This window comes from Pseudorca crassidens, chromosome 3 (assembly GCF_039906515.1).
Source record: "Pseudorca crassidens isolate mPseCra1 chromosome 3, mPseCra1.hap1, whole genome shotgun sequence".
Taxonomy (NCBI): Eukaryota; Metazoa; Chordata; class Mammalia; order Artiodactyla; family Delphinidae; genus Pseudorca; species Pseudorca crassidens.
In genome coordinates this window covers 32,921,661-32,947,412 of record NC_090298.1, presented here as the reverse complement: position 1 = coordinate 32,947,412, position 25,752 = coordinate 32,921,661, and the positions used below count along the sequence as shown (strand labels likewise).

General features: G+C 41.7%; 1 protein-coding gene across 6 annotated transcripts in view; it reads left to right on the top strand.

Annotated features, from left to right (window-relative positions):
• DAB2 (DAB adaptor protein 2) overlaps positions 1-25,752 on the top strand; it is a 169,935-nt gene that overhangs the window by 102,550 nt on the left and 41,633 nt on the right. For 4 of the 6 annotated variants that reach the window (XM_067730577.1, XM_067730572.1, XM_067730575.1 and 1 more), the window contains exon 1: positions 15,073-15,226. The exons of 1 other annotated variant lie outside the window; for it this stretch is intronic. The gene's annotated coding sequence lies outside the window, so the exon portion shown is untranslated. Of the gene's footprint in view, positions 1-15,071; positions 15,227-25,752 lie in introns of those variants that run through there. One more of the 6 variants, XM_067730576.1, reaches the window with a different exon arrangement.

The following is a 25,752-nucleotide window of genomic DNA, read 5'->3' as shown; positions in this document are numbered from 1 at the left end:
TTAACTTTTCTTATTACGGAAATTTTCAAATATAAACCAAAATAGAGAGAATTGTATACAGAACCCCCATATACCCATCACTCTGCTTCAACAATCTTGTTTTGTCTCTTCTCCCTCATTTTGGGGGATGGAGTAGGTTATCATTTTACCCGTAAACACTTTACATCTCTAACTCATAAGGACAATGCATTCACACACCTGCAAAATTAATAATTCCTTAGTATCTTCTAAAATTCCAATTTTTCTGCCTCAGAAATATTTTTTAATGTTTGTTTGCTAGAATCAGAATCCATACAAGACTCACAAAATTGCATAGTTTTTTCCTTGTCTTCGTAAATCTATAGAGGTCTTTCCCACCCACCCCACTCCATTTTGTTAATACCATTGACTTGTTGAAGAAAACAGGCTTTTTCTGTAGCATGTGCCGCATTCTGGATTTGGCTTACATGCCTGGTGGTGTCATCTAATTTGATTCACTATATGTGTATCTCCCCTAAACTGGTAGATGTATCTAGAGGCTTTCTCAGATTCAGTCTGCTTCAAATATACTTCATAGTTAGCTGGGTACTTCCTACAGTATCTCACAGAAGTGATCTTTGAAAAAGCATCAAATGGCAAGAAATCAATTTGGTCTGTCTATATGCCATATATAGGTTATAGCAGGTGCATATTCCAGACATACTAGAAATTCAATCCTCACGTTAAATAACATATACTCTCTCTTTTTGGTCTTATTTGTTTTAATGGATCTGTATTGGTGCAGTAACTACGCACAGCTATTTTCTTGAACCTGAGACAGGAGGAACAGTAGAAGTTAGATGAGTTTAGCAGGTATTCCCCTTACTAAGGAAGCAATGTCACACATGTAGGGATAAACATTTCCCTACATGTGTGACATTGGAAGAGAAGGTGAGAGTTGGAAGAGAAGGTGAAAAGGGAAAGTTAAGTCACATTTGGAGACTACAGTGATTTGCTAATCGCCACAGTCATGAACCATATTGCTCAAGGGAAACTTAGAAACCATCAGGCTCTTGTCAGTTAGTGAGAGGTGCTATGGAGAAATGTAAATCAGAAGCTATGTAGGAGGTAGAAGGTAGTGGGGCAGTAATTTGAAATCAAATGATTTTATTTGCTTTCTGGGGCTGCTGTAACAAACTACCAAAATCTAGGTGGTTTAAAACAAGAGAATTTTATTCTCTCATAGTTCTGGGGGTTAGAAGTTTGAAATCAAGGAGGCATTGGGGGCCCTGCTCCTTCCGAAGGCTCTAGGGAAGAATCACTTTCATGTTTCTCCCTTGGCTTCTGTTAACAGCCTCAATCTGTGGTTACCTAGGCTTGCGGCAGCCTCATTCTAACCTCTGCCACCATCTTCACTTCGCCTTCCTCCTTATGTGTCTTGTGTCTAAACTTCCCTTTTGTTTCTGTTTCTTTCCAGTTTTACTGAGATATGATTGACATACAGCTCTATAATTTTAAGGTAGACAACAGAATTATTTGACTTATGAAATGATTATCACAATAAGTTGAATGAACGTCCATCATCTCATATAGATATAAGATTAAAGAAATAGAAAAAAATTCTTTTCCTTGAGATGAGAAGGCTTAGGATTTACTCTCTTAACAGCTTTCATATATAACATGCAGCCATGCTAATTATCTTTATCATGTTGTACATTACATCCCTAGCACTTATAACTGGAAGCTTGTACCTTTTGATTGCTTTCATCCAATTCTCCCTCCCCCACCTTCCACATCTGGTCACCACAAATCTGATCTCTTCTTCTGAGTTCCTTTGCTTGTTTGTTTTTGAAGTATAATTGACCCATAGCACTATGTTATCTCCTGTTACCCAACATATACACGCACACACACATAGAAATGTATATTTCCATACATTTCAAAATGGTCACAATAAGTCTAATTACAATACAGCACCATGCAAAGATATTACATAGTTATTCACACTGTCCATTTCATATCCATGACTCATTTATTTTGCTGCCAGAAGTTTGTACTTCTCGGGAATTCCCTCATGGTCCAGTGATTAGGGCTCTATGCTTCCACTGCAGGGGGCACGGGTCGATCCCTGATCCCTGGTTCGGGAACTAAGATCCCACAAGCCATGCAGAGTGGCCAAAATTTTAAAAAGAAGAAGAGGAAGTTGTTTGTACTTCTCAATCTCCCCCACTTATTTCTTTTCTCTCCCAACCCCTGTCCCCTCTGACAACTACCTGTTTTGTTCTTTGTATCTATAACTCCGTTTTGCTCTTTGTTCATTTTTTGTTTGTTTGTTTTTTAGATTCCATAAATTTCCTTTTCCTTATAAGGACACCAGTTGTTGGATTTAGGGTCCATCCCAATTCAGTATGACCTTATCTTAATTTGATTACATCTGCTAAAACCTTATTTCCAAATAAGGTCACATTCACAAGTTCCAGGCTGGACATGAATTTTTGGAGGACACTATTCAACCCAGTACAATGGTCAAAAGTACTCTCCATGAGAAGGTGACGATTGAGCAACTACCTAAAGTAGTTAGAGAGCTAACTGGTCATGAATCTGAAGAAAGACAGTCCAGGCAGAGAATAACAAGTGTGAAGGTCTGAGATGTGAACAGGCCTGGTGAGTGACGCGAGTGAGGGGAAGGTCAGTAAGAGTGGCAGTTACATAGCACGGGGGTGGAGGGCGGTCAATACAGCCGTGGAGGCCATTTCTAAAGACTCTGGCTTTGACTTTGATGGAGAAGGAGTTTTGAAGGGTTCTAAACAAATGTGTGATGTTATTGGACCTTTCTCGTGAGAATCACTCTCTCCTCTGATGACAATAGACTGTGGGAGGGATAAGAGCATAAGTAGTGAGAGGTTATTTCAATAATCCATGTGAGGAATGATGATAGTTTGGACCACAGTGGAGGCAGTTGGAGGCCATCAGATAATAAGAACTATAAATTAAAAAGTTCCAATCTGTTTCCATCAATACCTATCTACTACATTATCGAGTGTTTTGTCACCTGTTAGTACTCACCCCCAGACAGTGGAGGCAGTACCAAAAGTTTGAGAATTCTTTTCATAAGAAAATCTTCAAATGAGAAGAATGTGAGTTATTTGCCAAGAATTTGTTATCTCACATCCATTATTATATCATTTAATCCTGAAAATAAACCTGTACCACAAGCATTGTTTCCCGTTTTACACATAAGAAGTTTAAGGTTCAGAGAAGTTAAGCAATTCATCCAGTCATATGAACAGCTAATGACAGAGCCAGAGTTTGAATTTATACACACTTAATCTCAATCCCATGTGATTTTCATTGTACTACAGTGTGAATTAGGAAAAGTCATTATTCTGTTTCCGTATCTAATCATTATGGCCCAGATCTTGTTCCAGAGAAACATTCTTCATTTATAGGTAGTTGATTCATCAATTTAACCTATAGTTATTGACCAGGAATATTGTGAAAATAGTATGAAAATAGTACCTTCAGTAATGAAGGTATTGGGAGAGAAAGAGGCTAGTACATGCCTTATACCAGGGCTGTGCTACAGCCAGCACCCATGCTCACAAGAGCAGATCTTTCCATCTCTACATTCAGTGATGTGACGTCACATCATACCTTGAAATAAGCCCTGGTGGGTGTAGTTACCTCGTGGAAATCAGCTAACACACTAAAGCAGAGCTTTCTTTTTCAGAGACCTGGTTTACCAACATACTATTGCCTATAACTCAATCACAACTAAATATAAAGGTGTGGGGTGGGGGACAGAGATGGGGGAGGGGCAGAGATGGGGGAGGGGCGGAGATGGGGGAGGGGCAAAGTGTTACCAAATTACTAAGTATAGTTAATGTCTAACAGTAGTTTAAGGACTGCCTCAATATAAAACGAAATAATAGAAAGTGTCCGCTTGACAGATAAACACATTTAAAGTTTATGATTACACGTTTCCTGGTTGGCCTCAGCAAAATGACTATAGGACTTAAGCGCATTCACCTGCAACTGCAGAGTTCTAGACTGATTTTCCCTAAACACCAACACACCTAGCCTAGCTTTGGCAGGTGGTGTTTCTTCAGCAAGTACACCTTTGGTGAGCTCGGTTCCTCCACGGAAGATCAAAGCCACAGCAATCCTGGCAGAGGCAGGCCAATTGCCTGGCTGGCCTGGAGGAATGCTGTTTCACCAAGGAGAGACTGAGGAGAGGAAACAGCCTGAATATTAACCAAAGTAAGTATGCTTTCCTTGCCGTGGGGAAAAATCAGGATACCTTCATCTAGATGGAGTGATGACCTCTGAAAGCCAAGGAGAAATTGTTTGAGGGTTATTCGTTATTTTGAATCATCCCCACACCTTGTATCTTCCACCAGGATTTCTTTTTTTTGCCACTTTAAAATTATTTCATTTGCCGTAAAACACATATAGCATAAATATGTAATTTAACCATTGTTAAGTATACAATTAAGAAGCGTTCATTACTCTCACAATGCTGGGCAACCATTACCGTTATCTATTTCCAGAGCTTTTTTTTAATCACCCCAAACATAAAATATGTACCCATTAAGCAATAACGCCCCATTCCACATCCTCTCCACCTAGCTCCTGGCAAGCTCCAATCTACTCTCTGTTTCCATGAATTTGCCTATTCTAGATATTTCATATAAGTGAAATAACACAATATCTATCCCCCTGTGTCGGGCTCACTTCAGTTAGCACAATGCTTCCAAGGTTCATCCACATGTATCAGAGTAGCATGTATCACAACTCTGTTCCTTTTTATGGCTGAATAACATTCCATTATATGGATATATCACATTTTGTTTATCCATTTATTTGTTGATGGACACTTGGGTTGTTCATTGCAGTATTATTTACAACAGCCAAGATATAGAAACAACCCAAGTGTTCATTGACAGATAAATTGAATATTATTCAGCCATAAAAAAGAATGAAATCCTGCCATTGTGACACCATGGATGGACCTTAAGGGCATCATGCCAAGTGAAACAAGTCAGACAGAGAAAGCCAAATACTGTATGATCCCACTTATACATTTCATCTATTAAAACCAAACTCATAGAAACAGAGAACAGACCAGCAGTCGCCAGAGGCAGGGGGTGAGGGGTGAGGGAAATGGGTGAAGGTGGTCACAAGGTAGAATGTTCCAGTCATAAGATAAATAACCTCTGGGGATGTAAATGTACCGCATGGTAGCTACAGTCCCAGCACTGTATTGTATATTTGAAAGTCGCTAAGAGGGTACATCTTAAAAGTTCTCATCACAAGAAAAAATTTTTGTTAACTACGTGAGTGATTGATATTAACTAAACTTGTGCCAATCACTTCACAGTGTATGCATATATCAAATATTGTTTTGTACCTTGGACTAATACAATGTTATATGTCAATTATAGCTCAATAAACTAGAAAAAATATAATATGAAAAAGAAGTAAAAGAAAAAAAGGCAGATTCCTGGGCCTCTCCAAAGACCCACTGAATCAGAACCTCTGAGGTAGGACCTGGGAATGTGCATTTATTCCACCTTCCTGGAGACTCTGAAATGGGCCAACATTGGAGAATCCATGCCCTACGCTGTACTGCCTACCCCTGCACTGGACCACGGGAAGGGAGTAGGGAGGCCACTCTAGCAGAGGCTATTCTGCTGAGACCTATTGATGTGGAAGATTGTGGAGTTTCAGGGATTGCAGGAACAATGGGCGTGCCTGAGGATCCACTATCCCAGACGTGCTGGAGGCCTGTTGGCCCCCACGTTCTTTTCATACTCACATCTCTAACTTCCTTCACCAGGTCCAAGACAAGACAAATCCCTGGTGTTCTTCAGGGGCACTTGCTTTCACAGAACCCAGAAGGCGGCATCAGCACTGACCCACTGGACACTCTTAGGCTGCCGACCCTGATCTAAAGGCTGAGCGTCCCTGAAGGCCTTCGGTACCACACCCCTTACTCCCATTGTAGCCCGCTCTGAACTTGGGGCTAATGGCTGCTAATGTGGCAGCCATCCTTAGCAGGGAGGGGACCAAAGGAGTTAGAAACATCCTTTTGGAGATGTCATGACACTTTACTGGTGTCATCTCATTTTGTCCTTCAGCAGCAGGTGAGAGAGTGTTGATTATCCCCATTTTACAGATGAGGAAGATGAGGCCTGAGACAGGGAATGGGGAGGCAGAATTCCCTGATTGGTCCTGAGATAGACAGGGGAGAACTGGTGGCTGTCACGTAAGTGGTCACTGCGTGGATATAGAGCGGGGCCCAGATCCCCACCAGTATTTCTTTTAAAAAACAGCAGCTTATATCCTGAACCAAACAGCAGCTTATATCCTGAACCAACACACACACACACACACACACACACACACACACACACACACACGCACGCACACCTGCTACCACCTCTACTCCTACCCAATCTCTCTTAAAACCTTTCTCAAAGAAACACTCCTTTGCAGGGCCTCGTCACTGCTGTCCTCAGCTGGAGTGTATAACTTCCCATTTTCTCTTCTCCTTCTCATGACCACTGTCCAAAAGGGCCAGACCCAAGGCTTCTCCTTGTGCTCAACATCTAGACACCAGAGATGGCCTGGAACGATGCTGAAGTCAGGATCAGAGACAGACAGACGAATCCGAATGAGGTCATAGATCCAGGGAGGGGAGAAGAGCAAGGAGAGATGAGGTGTGAAGCCCGAGTGTGTGGGGGGCAGCGGAGGGGCAGAGCAGCCGCAGGAACCAGCAAGCGGAAGCGACTGGCGTGCCTTCCAGAGTTGTGCTGGAGAGACCGTGTCACTTACAGCCTTCTCATTTCTTCATAACTTCTAACAGGAGTAAGGATCGCATAGGGGTTAATTCACAGACCTTGGAACCACACTACCTGGCTTTAAAACCTGGCTTTGGCATTTTTTTAGCCTGTTATGTTCATCAGTTTCTTAATCTGTAACATGGAGAAAATAATACAGGTTTTACCTCACAGGATTGTTATAAGGATTAAGTAAGGTAATATCTATAATGTGCTTAGAAGAGAGTCTATATAAAAAAAGTCATAAAGGGGCTTCCCTGGTGGCGCAGTGGTTGAGAGTCCGCCTGCCGATGCAGGGGACACGGGTTCGTGCCCTGGTCCGGGAAGATCCCATGTGCCGCGGAGCGGCTGGGCCCGTGGGCCGTGGCCGCTGGGCCTGCGCGACCGGAGCCTGTGCTCCGCAGCGGGAGGGGCCGCAGCAGTGAGAGGCCCGCGTACCGCAAAAAAAAAGCCATAAAAGTAAAACAGTACATATCCATGCACTCTGCGGCAAGTCTTAGAAAAAAAATTATCAGCATGATTGGACCTCTCTCTTATTTCTCTCTCTTCCTTCTCTCAAAGGAAAGCACCATCTTGAAATTGTGATTTATCATCCCCAGGCATCTTTGTATTCATTTATATGAGTATTGTGTCTCTAATGCGCAATTTTATTTTTTGTATTTTAAACCGTCTATGAAGTATTTACGTATTCATCTATACCTTGCTCTGCTTACACAGTTCATCTGTGTTGATGCAAGCAGATCTGGGTCATACATCCATGTCATTGCTATTATTGTTAGGGTATTCCCAAAAGATGCCTGCACCACAATTTGTTTATCTGCTGTCCAAATGATGGACACTTAAGTTGCTTCTACTTTTTGCTATTCTAAGCATTCTTAGACATATTTTTTCACAAATGAGTTAGAGTTCTTCTAAGCTTATTTAGAAGAGAAATTTCTGAGGTTTAGGGTAAGCTTATTTTCAAAATTACTTAATATTTTAGAAATTATTCTTTTAAGATATTCAGACAAAAAACACATTTTCATCAACACTCTACTTGTGCTAACTACGACTACAAGTCTTTTAGACAAATTGACTTGTTTAATCCTCATAACAACACTATGAAGGAAGTTCTATTATTTCCCTCGCTTTACTGAAGAGAAGTTCAGCAATTCTCAGATCTCACATTTGGTAAGCTGTGGAACTGGGATTCACACCTAGATACACTGGTTCCAGAGTTATGCTAAATGAAAATAGGATATAACAAAAAGCCAAGGAATTCTGACCAAAAAGTACCACAAGGCAGATAAAAAGGTTTCACTGAAGGAGATGAGACTTCATATAATCCAACTGAACTCATCTTAACTAATTACATTTACATAGACCTTCTTTCCAAGTAAGGCCCATTCTGAAGTTCCAGGGTAGACATGAATCTTGGGCGGAACACTATTTAACCCAGCAAAGGACCCCCTTCTATCTTCTGTGGCCAAAGAGAAGAGTCTAATCTACTTTCTACAGGGCAGGCCTTCGGATACTCGGAAAGAGCTCTACTACCCATAGATCTCCACTCCCAGCCCCTGGCAAAACGTGCCCGATTCAGTCAGGCCATGCTGACAGCACATCCAGTAGTTCTCAGTCCCCAAGAAAATGCCCTTACTGTCCAAGTGGCCCTGCTCTGGACACTCTTCCATTTGCCAGTGTCTTTTGCATGAAGGGGTATCTACAGCAGATATGGGACAGACCGATACAGGAAACAGGAAACCCTAAGTGGTTGGGTCATGACTACGTAAGCCATACATTCTAGGTCATTCAGGAAAGTTGAGTAATAGTTCTAGCTCTGTCTCTAACTTTGTAAACAGAAGTAAATCAAGGTTTCTGTGCTTATATTTCTTAACCTTTAGAAAAAGGAATGCTTGCCCTAACCTGTTTGACAATGATGTTGTGAGGACACAAATCAGATTGGTACAAAACACTCCGATAAAAATCGTCAGATAAAAATGAATAGGAGGAATGTGACTAGACAACCAAAATGCAATGGAATTTAATCTTCTTTTACGCCATGGGGTCCTTTGATTATCCAGTGGAATCTGTGGTGCACCTCTTCAGAAAATGCACATGAGCGTGGGCACACACATATACCTGAGCTTCAAAGTAATTGGGGAGGGAATTCCCTGGTAGTCCAGTGGTTAGGACTTCATGCTTCCACTGCAGGGGGCCCAGGTTCCATCCCTGGTCAGGCAACTAAGATCCCACAAGCCATGCTGCCAAAAAAATAATAATAATTAGGGAGTTAAATTACCCTGGAGTCCAGACATGGTTTCCCTTCATTCTTTAATTAAGAAGTGATTTTGAGCCTGAGGATTAAATGAGTGCAGCAAATAGTATTCCCCCTTGATTCCAGTTTAGAACTGAGATTATTAAGCCAACCCAGGAACCCCAGCACAGCAGGTGGCCATAGTTGGAGCAGAGTGGGATCTGTTTTGGATCGAATTGAGTGTCTAGATTTTGAGACCTCTTTCTCAGTAGTAGCAACAGATCTCCGAAGTAAAAGAGGTTGGTGCTCATTTTCTGATTTTTCTGCCTTTCCCCTGCTTTTAATATCCCCATTTCAGCAGAAATTCACTCGTCTCTCTTTGACAGGATGAAACTGATCCATTAAAGTAATCCTCACTAATATGTTAGAAAATCAGGGTCTGGGATTAGCCCAAGGGATCAGCCTTAGGAAAGTTCACTGCAGCCAGAGGAGCATCATTATCTAAACACATGATTTACTAGTGATAGAATTTCTGATGTTGGTGGCGGAAATCATTTGGGACAAAGCACCTTTCTTGTCCCCCTCCCCCGCAATAATGTATTTTTTGAATAATTTTTGCATAATTTATGGTATTTATATAATGTCAAACTTTCCAAAGTCCTCCCAGGTATATAACTTCTTTTTCTTCCCACCAGAAGCCAAATGGGAGGGGAAGACAGGGCATGCCCATTTTATAGATAAGAAAATTGAGTCCTTGAGAAGTTAGGAAACTTGCAGAAATCTTGTAGTTTGGTAAGAGATGGAGCCTGAATTTTAACCCAGATCTGATCTTAAATCTCACTTTCCTTTGCTGTATCAGAAAAACAATTATGTACATAATATACAGCTTCAATTTTCGAAATGGGCCCTTTGAAGCCAAGATGTAAAATGACGTCAGGGATAGCAGAGGGCCATTCCAGGAGTTGGAGGTCCTATAATCTTCTCTTTCTAGGTAACCTTATGCTGGATACAGAGTGGAGTTGACAATCACCTCCACCTGCTCAAAAATAGGAAAAAAATCGGTCCCTGCTCTTACTGATGTCTGAGATCCTTTTAACACTGGGCAGTGTCTTTCATACCAAGTAAGGGTCATGGTTGGAAATGCAAATATCTCGGTACAGGTCCATGCAAATGACTGGTATCAGATCCTTCTCTGAAAACAAGTCTTGACAGGGGAGGGGGCAGGGAGAGAAGTCACCACCAGAGCCAGGACACTGAAGCTGCAGAGAATCAGGGGAGAGAGAAGGGGCAGTATCTAAAGACCAGTGGCACCTGCTTCCTCTCAACCTTGCTGTTTTCCCTCTCCACACGGTTCTCAGGGCTCAGAGAGGAACAAAATGAGTGTCTTCTTGACCACAGGAGAAACTCAGTGTTTCTCAAAGAGGGTCCCCCAAAACACAGCATCCGAATCACCCGGAAGGTCTGGTTAAACCTGCAGATTCCCATGCACTGCATGCCTCTCCTCCCACACCAACCCCCCACCCCCACCCACACACACACACCCCTTTCCAGGCTCTGGGGCTGGACCCAGGAATTTTCCCGGAAGCAAGTTCCCAGGAGGCCTGGGGTGAACAGTAAAGTTTGAGAACTCTGCTCTAGAGGCCAAATTAGATCAGGCGGACACTGATGAACACTCACTTCTGAAAGACCTTAAGGAAAACTCCTCAGGGAAAAGCCATTTTATAGCTTTTACAACTCTTCTCTCTCCTTATCTTAAAATCACTTGGTGTATTTTTTTTTAATTATACAAACCTATGGATATATCATTTCACTTAAATGCATAAATGAGATCTATAACTATATCTGCATACAGGCTCTTTTAATTTCGTTTCCCTTTTTGCAGGGCTCTCACCCTTCTCCTCCCCCCGTCTACCCTCATCTCCATTGGGTCACCAGTAATCTGTATTGTCACTAGTCTCTAGTGTCCCTGATAACCATGCACACACACACACACACACACACACACTCAAACCTACATAGCTAAGTGTTGCTTTTTGTATTACTAAAATAGAAACATATTTTACATTTTTTTCTATATCTTGTTTTTCTCACTCAACACTACCTAATAGAAATCCTTCCATATTACAAGGTTCAACTCCAATTTTATTCTTTTAAATGATTGCATATGATTTCATAGTGCAGATGAATTGTAATTTATTCAATCATCCCCTTACTGACAGACATAATTTTTTCCCAGGTTCCTGCTGTTGTGGACAATGCAGCAAGTAACATCTTTGTAGTTTTTAATGTATATTTTATTTCTAGGGGATAGATTCTTGTTCATAGGATAGAGAACTGTATAAGCATTTGCTACAATAATAATTAATATTAGCATTTTGTAGTATTACATGTATTTTTATTTTTAATAACTCTTTCCAACTTACCTTCCAAATAAGATAATATTTTAATGAGTAATTCATTATGAGGACTCTTTTTCCCCTTTACAACTTCTTATTATAAAAATTTTTATTATAGCAAAATGTAACTAGTTATGTAAACCTATCACATTGAATTTTTCCTTCACTTTACAACATTCCAGCTTTTCAGGTACCATCTGAGTTTCACTAATGTTTCACATCAGAAGCAAATAATAAATATTGAGTTCTGAGGTGCAATACAGGTGTAACCAAGAAACCAAACAAAAGCAACCAACAAAAGAAAAAACAAACAAACCAATAAAACAGGCTGCCTTTAGTAGACTAGCTCCAAATATCTTAGATTTTAGATAGATAGATAGATGAAAGGGAAAACCCTCCAATGTTTGCCCTGCCTTGCCAACAGCCAAATCTGATAGGGCCAGTTTTTCTGCATCTATGAATGTGCAGAATGAGTGAAGGTCAAAGAACATTTTCTGGGAACAATAGCTATTCTCTTCTTTTTTTTTTTTTTTTACAACACCAAGGAGGGGAAAAAAAAAAAAAAAAAGATGTGACCTTGCTAGATCCACAGACTTCAACCAGTCCTTGTTTGATTAGAACATCTGGAAGCATCCAGTAAGGAACCAAGGTGCACAGACAGTCTACCTGTGGCCAAGTCTAAAGAAACATTTATAATTCATGGGAAATGGCAGGATTCAAAATGGGATGTTTAAGGGAGACAAGAACAGTAGGGAAGGAGATAGGAGAAAACCTGGAGAAGGGAGAGAGAAAGCCTTTCGTCTGTGAGCTATAGGGGGAAAAAAAAAACAGCTTAATTATGGAAGAAAAGACACACACATAGGATAGCTCGCACAGGCAGAGTTGCTGTGGAAGCACATTCCAGGAAAATCTTAAGAGATTACTTTAATAATAAACCATGCATTCTTCAGCAAGCCATCACGGGATTAACTACCCCTTTCCTAGGCTGGGAACAGTCGTCAGTTTTTTTGGGGGGCGGTTTCTTCCTTTTCCCTCACAAGCTGGTTTTGTGCAAAGGAAGAGTCATGCAAGGACCACAGTTTTTCAAACATTGCACTCAATTTTCCTCACCTTAATTGTCTAAACATTAATTTCAGAAGTGGTAAGAAAAGACCGTGGTTTAGGCAGGGTTAATGTCTGGGTGGGTTTGGGTGTGATTCTCCAGGAGCAAGGATGTTCATTTTAGATTTACTGAAAAGCCAACAACTTCCATGGGACAGGAGACTATGCTCTACCAGGGATAAAAAGGATTACATTTATTTTCATTCTTCTCTCTGTCTCTTTCATTCTTTCTTTCTTTCTTTCTTTCTTTCTTTCTTTCTTTCTTTCTTTCTTTCTTTCTTTCTTTCTTTCTTTCTTTCTTTCTTTCTTTCTTAATGTGAGCAGGACACTGAATTACTGCCAGAGTAATATCAGAGCCCTAGAGATATAAAAACACACTTCAAGTCCAATCAGAGTTCTCCACTGTTGACTCTTAAGATATCTGTGTGAAATGACAGCTGTCCACTTCAAGCTGTATGTGTGAGCCCACTGCTCACAAATGCACTGTTTTCATCCAAAACCTTCTCTTGAAACTACAGGTTATGGCAGATGAAATCATTTTCTTCCTCTGGCTTCTTAGACAAATCCCTTCCATTTGGTGGGGTAGAGCAAACATAAGTCAACATTTCTTGATAAGAGTCTTTCGATTAAAAAAAAAAAGATGTGGGTGGTCATTTCTGAGAAAGTGTTACATAGTGAGGTTAAAAGAGAGACCCATTTTTTTTTCTGCAAATTGTCAAAGCCTCTGTTTGCCTGAAATCTGCTGTCATTTTTCCAGCTACTTAGCTTTTGGAAGGGAAACCAACCCTCTGTACTTCTGGATCTTAAAAATAAAGCACTATGTCCTAAAATGTACCAAAATTAAAGTTCTCTGCACAGAAACTAACACACCACTGTAAAGCAATTATACTCCAATAAAGATGTTAAAAAAATAATAAAACAAAACACAGAATGTGGTATAAAATAAATAAATAAATAAATTTCTCTGCACAAATGTTATAAATACAGTCCCAAGACTAAATTTTATATACCTCTTGTCATTCACACAAAGTCATTTTTTTTAAATAATAGCAAATCACCTCAGAGGAATATTGAAAACTGTCAGCACCACCCTCCTCACCTCTACCTCCCCAGGTATGAGGGGATGAGACAGGTGGCAGAAAGAGTAAAGGTCAAAAGAGGTAGTATTCTCATCGTTGACAGGTTTTGCTGCTCTGCACGCCTGGCTCCAGGGCTGTCCCAAGCCTGACCTACTTGAGAGCAGGGACTGTCACTCACACTGAGCTGTCCCAAATTACGTGGTTTTGCAGTCGGATCTAGGCTGGGACCACAAAATACATATCTGGTGTCCCATGAGCCTGATTTGAACCCCCAGTTTCCAGAGGTAAAATGCAAATCCACTGTGTGTTACTTACTCAATAAAATCAATAACCCCTTCCTATCCAAGTCACAATTTAGTTGTTTTCACACTTAGTACACACTGTCTAAGACTTAAAAAAAAAAAAAGAAGGAAACATAGACATACTTTTCACAAGAATAATTTCATAACTCTTAGAAATCAACAAAGCTTCTGGGGATGTTTTACAAGTGTTCATGGTTTTAAAATACGGAGAAGATGAATCCCCAGCTTGTTAAGGTCCACTAAGATACGCTATGGAGTGCCTTCTACTGCTGAGTACTGTATGCCACTATTTTCAAACATTTTATTTCTCATATTTCAGATTTTTCTTAGAAGTATAGGAAACACTATAGAAATCACTGCAGATAAAGTCATGTTATGTGTCTACCCAGGGATGCCCATACTGTGGGAGAAGCCAGTATATAATCTCTCTGTTTATATCAAGTATATAGCTTAATTAGTTAGGTTATATAGGCGTGCATGTTTTTGTTTATATCAATTTCATAGAGAGTATTGTCTTTATATCTGTATATACAGGATTGTATTTCATACATAAATACAGTATGTTTTACATATACACACAGATTACCCACCAATTTAAATTGGTGCACTTAAGTGCACCCACATCTGCCGTGAAAGAGACACGAATTCCTTTAAAGGGGGCAATCACACGTGCAACTGTAGCGACAGCAGATCTGAGCTAGCATCCACTGCTTCTTGCCAGGAAAGTCAGGAGTAGAGGCAGCCCTTTGTTCAAAGGGCCCTACCGGGTTAGGATGACTTGGGACGCCACATCACTGGAAGCGGCAACGCAGAGAAGGAATTTGTGAGATGAAGGTCGCTGGGTCCCACCCCTTTCCTGCGGAGTTTCCCTTTCCTGTCCTTAAGCGCACCCTCCCCTGTCCCTTGTCCCCAGCCCCGCGAGTCTGGGCTCCGGACGGCGCCCTGACTCCTTCCTCCTCCCCTTCGCTGGGCTCCGGGCGATCGCCGCGCGCTGGTGGGGCTCCCAGTCCACGGGAGCCGGCTCCTCTGCGCGGCCCCAGCTCGAGTTAATAAACAGTTAAGTTTGGAAGACTCAGCAGACACGTTGAGGGGGAGTTACCCAGCCCAGGCAGCAAAAACATCCCGGCGCATTCCTGGGGAGTCCTCAGCTGCCAGCATCTGATTAGAACCATATCTCGCCGGGAGTGGCCCGCGGCTCCGAGGCTCCCGGGCCGGCGGCTATTTAAGCGCGGCCGCCGTGTCGGCTGCGCGGTAGCCAGGAGGCTCGGGCACCACCGGGAAGTCATGCTCGCATCGCGGAGGCGCTAGCTAGCCTGTGAGTAGCTTTCCGATCCTTCCTCCCTTTGGCTCCATTTTTGGCGACCTCTTTCCCTCCTTTGCTTCCCTCCCGCTCCGCCTTGGGATGCAGACCTGGGACTGCTGGGGCATCTTAGAAAGGAGACGGTGTGCTTGGGCAAAAGGCGGTTTTGTGGCCTGACATCCGAGGAATGCTCCCACGAAATGCGTTTATCTTTGGGGTCGGAATCCAGATGTCCAACTAGTGACATTTAACAAGCGCCTCGTGTGTGTGTGTGTGTGTGTGTGTGTGTGTGTGTGTGTGTGTGTGTGTGTGTGCTTGTTTAAAAGCTCTGTGGGCAGCCCGGATCGGACGCTGGTGTGGCTGCTGACCGCCTAATTAACTCCTCCAAGGGGGGTTATTTTTGCCGTGTGACAAAGGCTGGGGACCTGGTTTGTGCCCGCGAGAAGCTTTTTTCCGGTGACTGACAACGTATGGCATCAAAATGTGAACTTTGTCTTACACCCGATTCTTAAGAAAGTATCTCCCCAAGAGACTGAACAAACTTGTTTGAAATACTCTGAGGGTTTAAGTGGTGTCTGCCTGCTTGTTGTAATCTGGAAAGATTAAGTAAGAATTTTGGAAAAGGGGGGAAAAAAAGAATGGTTGACTGGAGCCCCAGTCAACATAGCGGGTTTCATAAGCCTAGAGCTGACTCTGTTATTTGTTTCTGTCGTCCTTTCCTCTTGACTTAATTCTTAGCCTGGAATTCAGGTCCGCAGTCAATTTTAGAAGGGAGCCCTCTGAGTCCAAAGGGAAATCGAACTGGATTAAAAACACTTAAAGAATCTGGATGTTATCTGCACCCCATCCTTTCCCCTCCTCCCCCCACCTTATCCTCTTTCTTTTTAGTTTGTGTTTGGAAGGAAGAGAGGCACTCTGTAAAACGAGAAGACCCGAAATAAGCTTCCAGACACATGGAAAGACTTAACAATTACGGAGGGGCGACTTCATGAATAGTAAATGTTGTTATTGCACTATAAAGTGACTTAATGAAAAAATTTCTGGCCCTAATCAGGCAAAGCAGGGCAAGGGGGGAGAGGGAGGTAAGACAGAGCTAACTCAAACAGAAGGAATGGCTGAGGAAAGAAGGCAGCTGCAGAAATGCCCTCCAGAGGTCCGATAAGGCTCTTGGAATGGCTTTGATGGGGTATGTCATTGATCTTCCTGCGGGCTTGAGGTTTGCTCCCCACACAGGAGCATCTACTGGCTGTTGGGGCAGGAGGGACTAGCTGGGAATGGGGGAGCCTGACAGCTACCAAATGGCTTGCCTCCATGCTCTGCGACACCTCCATCTGGCTTCTGAAACCAGCAGCCAGACCTTGATGAGGCTACTCTTCTCTGGGCCTGGTGCCTGCCCCCTACGCCCCCAGGTTCTGTCTCTCCCTCCTTGAGGGGAGATAGGCCTCTATGATACTGCAAGAAGGTTTATTGCCATGAGAATTCAGAAGTATTTGTCCTTCATCTTTGGGGAAGGATCCTTTTGGTTGAAGTGCTACGTATGTGCTAATAAATAATGGTACACCTAATGCAATGTGCAATCTTGTTGAGAAAGCACAAAGGAGGCCTAGTGGTTTTTTCCAATGTGTATTTCTGGAAGAGATTACTTCTAAATCCCTAGCCAGTATCCTCCTAAGGGAGACTGGATTCTTTTTCTTGTTGGTGATGACTAACTTCACTTCCCCTTCCCTTCCCACTCCCAACTCTCTCCCTTCTTATCCAAATGGATGCCCTAGCAACCAGTTCTTCTTAAGCTCTACCCTCCTCCATTTTAAAGTAGATGGTAGGAGAACGTCTTCCAACTTTGAGCTGTGACACATAGGTAGTCGCCATTCTGGTGATCTTGGACACAGCTGATCTTCTCCTGAGGATGTGAGAGAGGAAGGGAGCCACAGCACTTGTTCAAAGCCTTGCCTCACTGTTAAGGACAGAATCCAGGGTCTGCATTTCCCTCAAGACTTTTTATAGTTGGAGATTCAACTAAAAGTCCAAATTCCTGTGCAATCAGCCTTATGTCTTGCCTTGCCCAAAAGGTTGAATGGATTTCAGCCACCTTGTTTGGGTTGAAGGGAATTGCTTTCAAGACACTTGTTGGCATGAAGGAAGGTGGTACAGGGACCCCTGGAAGCTGCTGACCAGCTGGTTGGGGTGATATTATTGGCCTGCTTGGCCATGCCTTCCATTACCTGAAGACTTAGAGAGCAGGAAGACGGAAGCCTTGGTCACGGCTCATGGTCAGCAGGAGGCTTTGTGGAGACTTGGGCTGTTGGTGGTACAGCCAGTATGGGCTGCTTCACTTCTCTTTCTACCCTCATATGTCTGTAAGCCTACACTTGCTACCATGATACTTTTCACCTGGGTAGTTTTGAAGTTTCCATGTGTTTCCCTTCCTCAGTCTCTAGTGACTTGAGGATTTAATTAATGCTTTTCTTAAAGACAAACCTAGGATGCTGAAATACTTGAGAAGGCTGCCAAAGACAGAGCTCCAGGGTGTTAAGTTGCCCTAAGGGGAAGCAGAAGATGCCTCCCCAGGTGGAAAGCCTTGAAACTGGACCAGTTAGGGAGGTTTTGGTATTTGACCAAACGCATGAGGCTGTCTACACTCCAAGCAGAACCAGAATGAGAACTCGACTCGAAATATGAAACACCTGAGGAACAGGATGTGGTATTTGAAAATTCTCTGGCGCTGCTGTGTAATTCTAAAGTTGAAGCCGTGCCACTGGATCGCACAGAGGTTGGCCAAAATCACATTTAGCCGAAATAGCTGTAACCTCAGATCTATGTATTTAAGGGTAACCTAACTCATGGTAATGTTTCCTGACTGGATTAATCCTGTGACTCAAAAGGAAAGCAGGCCATCGAGCCCCCTCCTATAAAGAGTACGCTGATTTCTGGTGAGGGGAACACATGACGCTGCGTGTGGACACCAAGGGCTGGCACACAGGCCATTTCCACCTCACACCTTGCTTGGCTGTGAGTGTGGGCTCTGGGGCCCCATGGCCTGAGTTCAAATCCCAGGGACAGCACTGCTGCTCATGTGACCTTGAGCAAATTGCATCATTTCTCTGACCTTAAGCTTCCTTATCTGGAGAGAATAATAATACCTACCCCCAGGTTTGTTGGGAAGACTGTTAATCCGGTATGCTTAGAATAGTTTACTCCGATGTTTTGTTTTCATGTTGCCCCCTGAACCACTGAATTATGTATCTTTGTGAAAACTAAATGCAGAACGGGGAATGTCTTTGTCAAAGTTGGACACCGCCTGTCTACCTGAAAAATGTTAATCACTTAAGCACTTAGTATTAACAAAGCCAGGGAGTTTGCTGTGCTTAACACTAAACCGCCTGGGAGTTACTCTCTGTTCTCTGCCTGGAGCCTGCAGTTTGCTTTGGTCAAGCTGACCTCCTCTGGTCTCATTTAAGTCTTTCCCCCCACCCCCTACCCCCAGACCCCCTACAGAGAAGGAGCAATCCTTCTGCCTGAAGTCAGCATTATAGCAGAAGGAAGTGGGAAGGGAGAGGACCACGGGAACTAAACTGAGGGACTAGGCTAGAAATAAAAAGTCTTCTGAGTACACAGGGCCCCATGCTGTCCTTGCCCACGTAGCTGGGCAGGTTGCCACCGTTACTCCCCTTCCCGAATCTTTCTCCTACCTTGGAAGGAAGCCTGTCACTCTAGGGTAAGCAGAATCTGAACAAACTGCTTCCTGGTCTAAAAATGGAAGTTACTTTTTTTTAATTAAGTGAGGTAGAATCCCCTCTCTACCTACCTCATCCTTCTCTTCTAAAGTTATTTTCAACCAAAACTATAATCCAAATTGTCCAGCTCTTGCTAATTCTTACATCATCACGACACAAACATTATGGCTTATGAAATTTCAGGAACATAAAAGCTGCTGGCTCAATACAGAGCAAGCCAGTTAATGTTTTTCTGCTGCTGTAACTTATAACTTAGCCCCTAAGCTAGCTAGAGGCAAGTGACCTTTAACTCCTTTAAACTAGTAAGAGTTCTTTCTGAGTGAACAGAGCAGGCTGAGTGAGCGTTCAGGGCAGGGGAGCTACGGTGAGGCAGAATGCATTGGGGCTGTCACTTATATTTTTAGGTAACCATGGAGCTGGTAGGTTAGGAAGTAAGAATACTGGAAAAGCTGGGTTTGAAATGTTCTCCAACCTGGAAGAGATTTGGGTGAGGAATTTACAGTTTAATGTTTTCTCTGGGTAAAACGCTACCCTATTTCTCCCTAGCAATGTGACACAAAGTGTTATTCTGAAACAGACTTAGAACTTTATGTAACCGATGAGCTGTGTAAGTTCTCATTTAACAGTCAGATTCATTCAAGAACTTTATGTAACCGATGAGCTGTGTAAGTTCTCATTTAACAGTCAGATTCATTCATTCTTTCAAGATTGGACACGTAGTTAGCTAGAGTGTATTGTTCACAGCTAGAAAGAACTCATCTCAGACTAGCTTTCAGAGTACGGTCTCCGGACCAGCTACATCAGCATCCTTGGGAACTTGTTTGAAATGCAGATTCTGGGTTCCCATGCCACATCCACTAAAGCAGATGTGAGCAGTAGGGCCCGTCCAGCTGTATCTCAGCAAGCCCTTCACGTGATCTAAGACTAACTTTCAGATTTCACTTGTTCAGTGGAAAGCATAACAAAGTAACTGAATTCCTACAGTCATGGAAATAATAAAGCATTTAAACATCGCTCAGTTTAACTGAGTCTGAGAAAGATGAAAAAGCACAAACCTTGACATTCTTCCTGCTATCTCACATAACTGCTTTCTTGATTCTAGGAAAACCGATCTACTCCTTAGTTTTATATTGTCAGTTCGCTTCCAAATCCTTTTCCCCTTTGGGGTTTTTAAAAAACATAATTAATCTCCGTTTATTAGAAGACTGTCCCAGTTGCTTCTTTTTAAAAAGATTTCCGTAAACTACATCATTACTCTTGAACCAGATGGTTCTCTCTAACCTATAAAACTTTTTATTTTGTTTTTTCATGCCTTGCCCAGAGTGCGGATGTAGGCCTTGCCATCATGGTAAATGAATCTGCTGCACTTAGTTTTTATAGCGCTTTATGGTTTATGAAGTACTATGCCATTCTCCCATTTGACTTTCACTTTAAATCACTTAAGGTAGAAAAGATATCTCCATTTCTTAACTCCAGTATGATCAATAGATATCAGCCTGCCCAAGGTCATACCATTAAGTGGTAGAGCCAGGATTCAAGCGTGAATCTTTATGATTCAAATCTTGATGGTTGTCAAAATATTTAGTAAACACCTGTCACATGAAGTATGTTGCTAGGCTAGCAACGGAAGAACTCCCGGTGAATAGAAGTCTAGAAGGAAGTCTAGAAGAAATTCTATTTTACGTGAAGTAAAGAATGTAGGCTCTACTCCTGCAGTGGAATGACAGCACTGCCATTTCTTAGTCCCTGACCCTTAGTCACCTCACCCTCCTTGCAAAACAGTCCTAAGAATGACCAGTGTTCATCAGAGACGGGTGTTTAGCAGAGATCGCGCCTTAGACTGAAAGATACAAGGGTGTGATCTAGAAGGAGAGAATTGGAACTCTGGCTTTGAAGAGGCAGCATAGGTTAGTGGTTAAGAGCTTGGGCTTTGAACTACAAATGACGGTGTCCACAACCCAGCTTTGCTATTGAAGGCGAGGGATATAACAACTGAGCTTCATTTTCTCCGTCAATAGAACGAGTTGCCTCCAAACTAAAATTAAAGGAGGAGCCATGAAAAAAAAAAAAAAAAACAGCTTCCTCAGAGCCGCTGCTTCAGAAGTGCACCTGCTCTAGGACTATAATTCTCAATGAAATAACTAAATTGATATTGGAAAATGGTCTTGTTCTCATTGTTTGTGGTCTTTTGGCAAGCTAAAATCTAGAGATGAACACCTTCAGGCTGAAAATGAGACCATCTTTCTTACCTACCATGAAACTATTAAATGTGAAGTTCGAGCAGGAAAATGTGGCCATGCTTCCTAAACAAGTACAGGCACACAGATGTTAATTCTTAAGGTACCACTTAAACCTCCTCTGGGCAGGACAGTCGAGTCCTCCTGAGGTCTAGAATTAATCCATGCCCAAGTAACTGGCAAGTTAAAAATATCTTCACTCATGTATCCGTGTTGGGTACAGCTGCCTTCCTGTTCTAAACATTTCACCCAAAGGATCTCACTTAGTTTTCATATTTGAAGTTTCCCACGAAGGGACCAAGAGCTGTTCTAATCTTCTATAATATGTAACGCGATGCTAACGTGTTTTTTTGTTACCATTTAGGGCAGCAGAAATAAGCCAAATGTGTCCGGCTATTTGTCAGAGGGCTCTCATAGTCCTATGAAGAATGCCGAACCAGTCTGGGTTTGGGCACAATGTTAACCCAGATGAGAAACATGTAACTTACTTGTAGATCAGAAGTTGGAATGGTACACACAGTAGGTGCTCAAACCTCCCTAAAAGGAAAATGCCAGCTCTGCTTCACTACATCAGCATTGGGTGGTGGTCGTGTTATTTTTTGTTTTTGTTTTGGGATTTCTTTTTTTACCCTTTGCTTCTGAAGTCAGATATCTTAAATAAAATCCCAGTTCTGAAGTAGAAAACAAATAGAACAGGCTCTTCCATCCATAGCTGGTTGACGATAAGGAGATTTAATATGGATTTCTGCCTGGACCAAGGTTCAACTACAGCTAAGGCTTTTCAGAAGAATTCGTGTACTTGAATTGAAATGATAGTTTTATTCAATGTCCAGCCTGTCTTCTGAAGGATATCTTGAGGCATAGATGTTTGCTCGGCTGCCTGATAACTTGTTCTTGGGGTTTCTGATTTGTCCAGGTGATCTAAAGTTTTCATTGGTTGTAATTGAAAGTTGGCTGAAAGCATTTACCTAACACCTGCTAGGGAACACGTAAGTGTGAACAGTTGCTGCCTACCTGAAATTCAGAGAAAATGACAACCGCTCAACTAACGTATGGTTTTATTATAATTAAGTGGTACAGAGTGGTACAGAAAGAAAAGGACGCAGGTGTGATGATGGATTTGGCTTTCAAAGGAATGGTGGAAGTCAAATCAGCAAAGGTAGGAAGAAAAATGCATTCTAGGCAGAAGCTCATAAGTACATCATGCAGATGTATGCCCAAAGAATACTGATTGGCCAGTTTGGCCAAGAGAAAGTACAGGTGGTAGAGAGGTAAGGGGTGATATCATTTGGAAAGGAGAGATGGACTGCACTGAGCTTTGGATGTCAGGGCAAGGACTTAGATCTTTATCTGCGAAGCGGTAGATCTCTTTATTAAATCCGGAAAACAAAATGCTGACTCAGATCAATTAACCTGGCTGTATTGGCAGGAGGAGTTTGAGTAGCGATTGCTTAGCAGTTGAAGAAAGACCTGTTCTTTCATGGAAAATCAGCAAGGTAAAGAAAAGATCTCAATATTAAGGAACAAATTGCAACTGTGTATTACCTCTAATGTTTTAAGTGCACTCCTTCTACCAGACTGCATGGGGGCTAGAAAAGTAGGGTAAATGATTCCCTGACCTCAGAATTTCATTGAGTTAAGGGAAGAGTTCCACAGGAATCAGAAGACAACAATAGGTCAAGTGTAGAGAAATGGTAGGGCCGGTGAGAGGTAAGTGAAGACCTAAGACAACACATCTTGAGTGAACTTTGAATGACAGATAGGAATTTAAGTAGGTGAAGGCAGTAAGTATTACAGGCTAGGGAGGTAACAAGAGAAGGCACTGTGTACTTGTGTGTGCACGCACATGTGCGTGTGTGTGTGTGTGTGTGTGTGTGTGTGTTCAGGGTAAATGGAAGAGATCAGCTTCTCCAGGGAACAGGTGGCTATGTATATATCTACTGTGCATTCTAAATATACAAGGCTTTGCATCTCAGACTGACGTAAATAGAGGAATTGAACACTGATGCCTGATTAATACAAAATCAGGAAGACTCTGAGGTCTGAGAGGGCGCCACTACAAGAATTCAGCCATGAAAGTGGGTCAGAGACAACTAGAGGCTCTTACAACTTAGATTCTCATTGGATCCTTTTGAGAAGATGGAAGGGAGAATTAATCCCACAAAGAGCTTTTTTTTACTTCAAGTATTCTAAATATGAAATACCTGTGCTGTGTGTATAAAAAATATAACACTGTACTAAGAGTTGGCTAATTGTCAGGAACAAGGTACGTGACACAAGATAGTATAGCTCTTTTGGAAGCAGGAACTCGTCGGAATGGCGATGAAGCAAGACTGGGGAGGAATCCCGGAACTAAGTAAAAAAAATTTTTTTTGGTGGAGAGGGAGGAGAGGTATGGAAATAAAGGGTAATTATGGAAAATAGAGGGTCGAAAGTTTGCCAGATTCAGTAGATACGTGAACAGTCTAAGATAAAATCTTAGCTTCATTCTAAGCTACAGACGATACTGTTGTGGATCTTTTAGGTATATCCATGAACAAAAGAAAATCTGTACTTCAGTTTCCAGATAGTGTGTAGAGATAGAAATCTTCAGCTTTGTATACAAGAAGTCTTTAACAGAAACAATGGATGCAACTGTGCTCTGTTTTAGGATCCAAATTCTTATATTTCATGCAGCCAACACTTGTTGAGCGCCTTACTATTTGGGGTGATAATAAAGTCCATGTTCTTGATGAAGGCTAACCTTAACCAATTGTTACCTAATATTCTCTTGCTGATCCTCTCGTAAACTAGGTAGTGCTCCTTAAATAACTAAAGCCACTAGTAGAGACCCATGGTTACGTTTTCAAAATATTGCTTCATTTAAATCCACAGTTCAGTAGTTTGGCCTGATCTGAAAGTGACCCTGTTGTACTCTTAGAAAAATCTGGTAATTAAGAGTGCCACAGAACATGTTTGGTTCTAGAATATAGAGGTTTGTGTCATCTCTGAATTGCTTGTACTCCTGAAGTGACAAAACTGATGCCAAGTGAGCATATGTTTCTTTCCTGTGTTTATGAAAAGAGTGTTGATTCAGAACTCTGGATTTTAAGATAACTTTGCAGGAAACATCACTGACATTCCTTCATAACCTAGCATATCACAAGATTTTTTCCTCCCACTGGCTCTGTCACACAGATGGTCTTCCAGATTGCCATATTATTATAGGAGATTCCCAAATATTTAATGTAAATATCTCCCATCTAATTAATGTTTTAAGTAAATGTCATCATTTTAAAACTGTCTATTGAAGAGGGTAATTAAACCCTTAAGACAAAATTTTCATCTTTCCGTGGTTGATATTAATAAGAAAACAATATATAGAATTCCTTGAAGTAGTCTAATTTTGCCTTCTCTTGTAAACGTTATTAATGGCAGTGAAACTTTCTACCCTAATCAGAAACATTTCCTCTGAAATACTTAGTAGCAGTTGTAACTATTACTTGCTTATTCTCTCTCCCCTGTTTATACTGTAAGCCCCTTGAGAGTAGAGACCATATCTATTTTTGTCACTGTATATACAGCATAATACAGTGCTTGGAACACAGTAGGTATTTGGTAAACACTAACCAGATCGCCAGGTTAATGAGTGACTCAAGCGACTCTCATCTGCAGCATTAATTGGAATTTATTGTAAAGGGAGCAAAACAGAGAACTTCAGCTTGCCTTATCTGTTGGTATAAGCAAAATAGTTTTGAGTCTTTTTTTGACTTTAAGGTTATTTATAATGAGCAGTACCCCTAGGTTCCTCTAGTTTATATCTGCTCAGGGCCTGAGAAAAGCCAACAAGCTGTTACTGAAATTCTCCACATGGTGTGGTCAAGCCTTTGGTTTAACTTCTGCCACTGGAGTATTCATCATGGCTCATACATCTATCTAACCCAATAGATATTATCACAAGGGCCAATAATAATCATAGTGGCGAATAGTTTTCAACCTCATATTTCATCAGGTTGTCCAAGGACAACTTCTTATTCTCCTCCTGTTTTCTCCTTTTAAGAACATCTACCAAACTATTTACTAAAGAACTAATAAAAATTGAGAAAATAGATGAAACCTTTGGCTCAGTACTGAATAATTAAGGTTATCCCTTTGACTTAACACAATTTCTGCTCAGATCAAAGAAAGCTGCTTTTTTAAATTTGTATGTGCAGCTGTACTGAACATACAAATTAGGTTCTTTAATTCTTAACTTAGGTTGCCAACTTGTTCCTATCTACACAGACCCCATTGGATCCAAGAAAACCAGTCTGGAAATAGGCAATAGACCGTACTCTGATCAACTTTGAAAATGCTAGCATAAGAGTTTTTTCAAACCCCAGTGAGTAATTGATTCAAAACGTACTGTTCATTTGTTTTAATGTATCAGGAGCTTTTCTCAACAATTTTGGACAAGTAAACATTTAACGAAGTCTAAGATGACAGTGTGGAAAGCTTTCTGTGAGCAGCGTTCTGCGCGCTTGCAGAGATGTTCAAGTTCAATTTGTAGGTTCTCTTAGCTTTTGAGTTTAATCTCATGTGACTGATACTA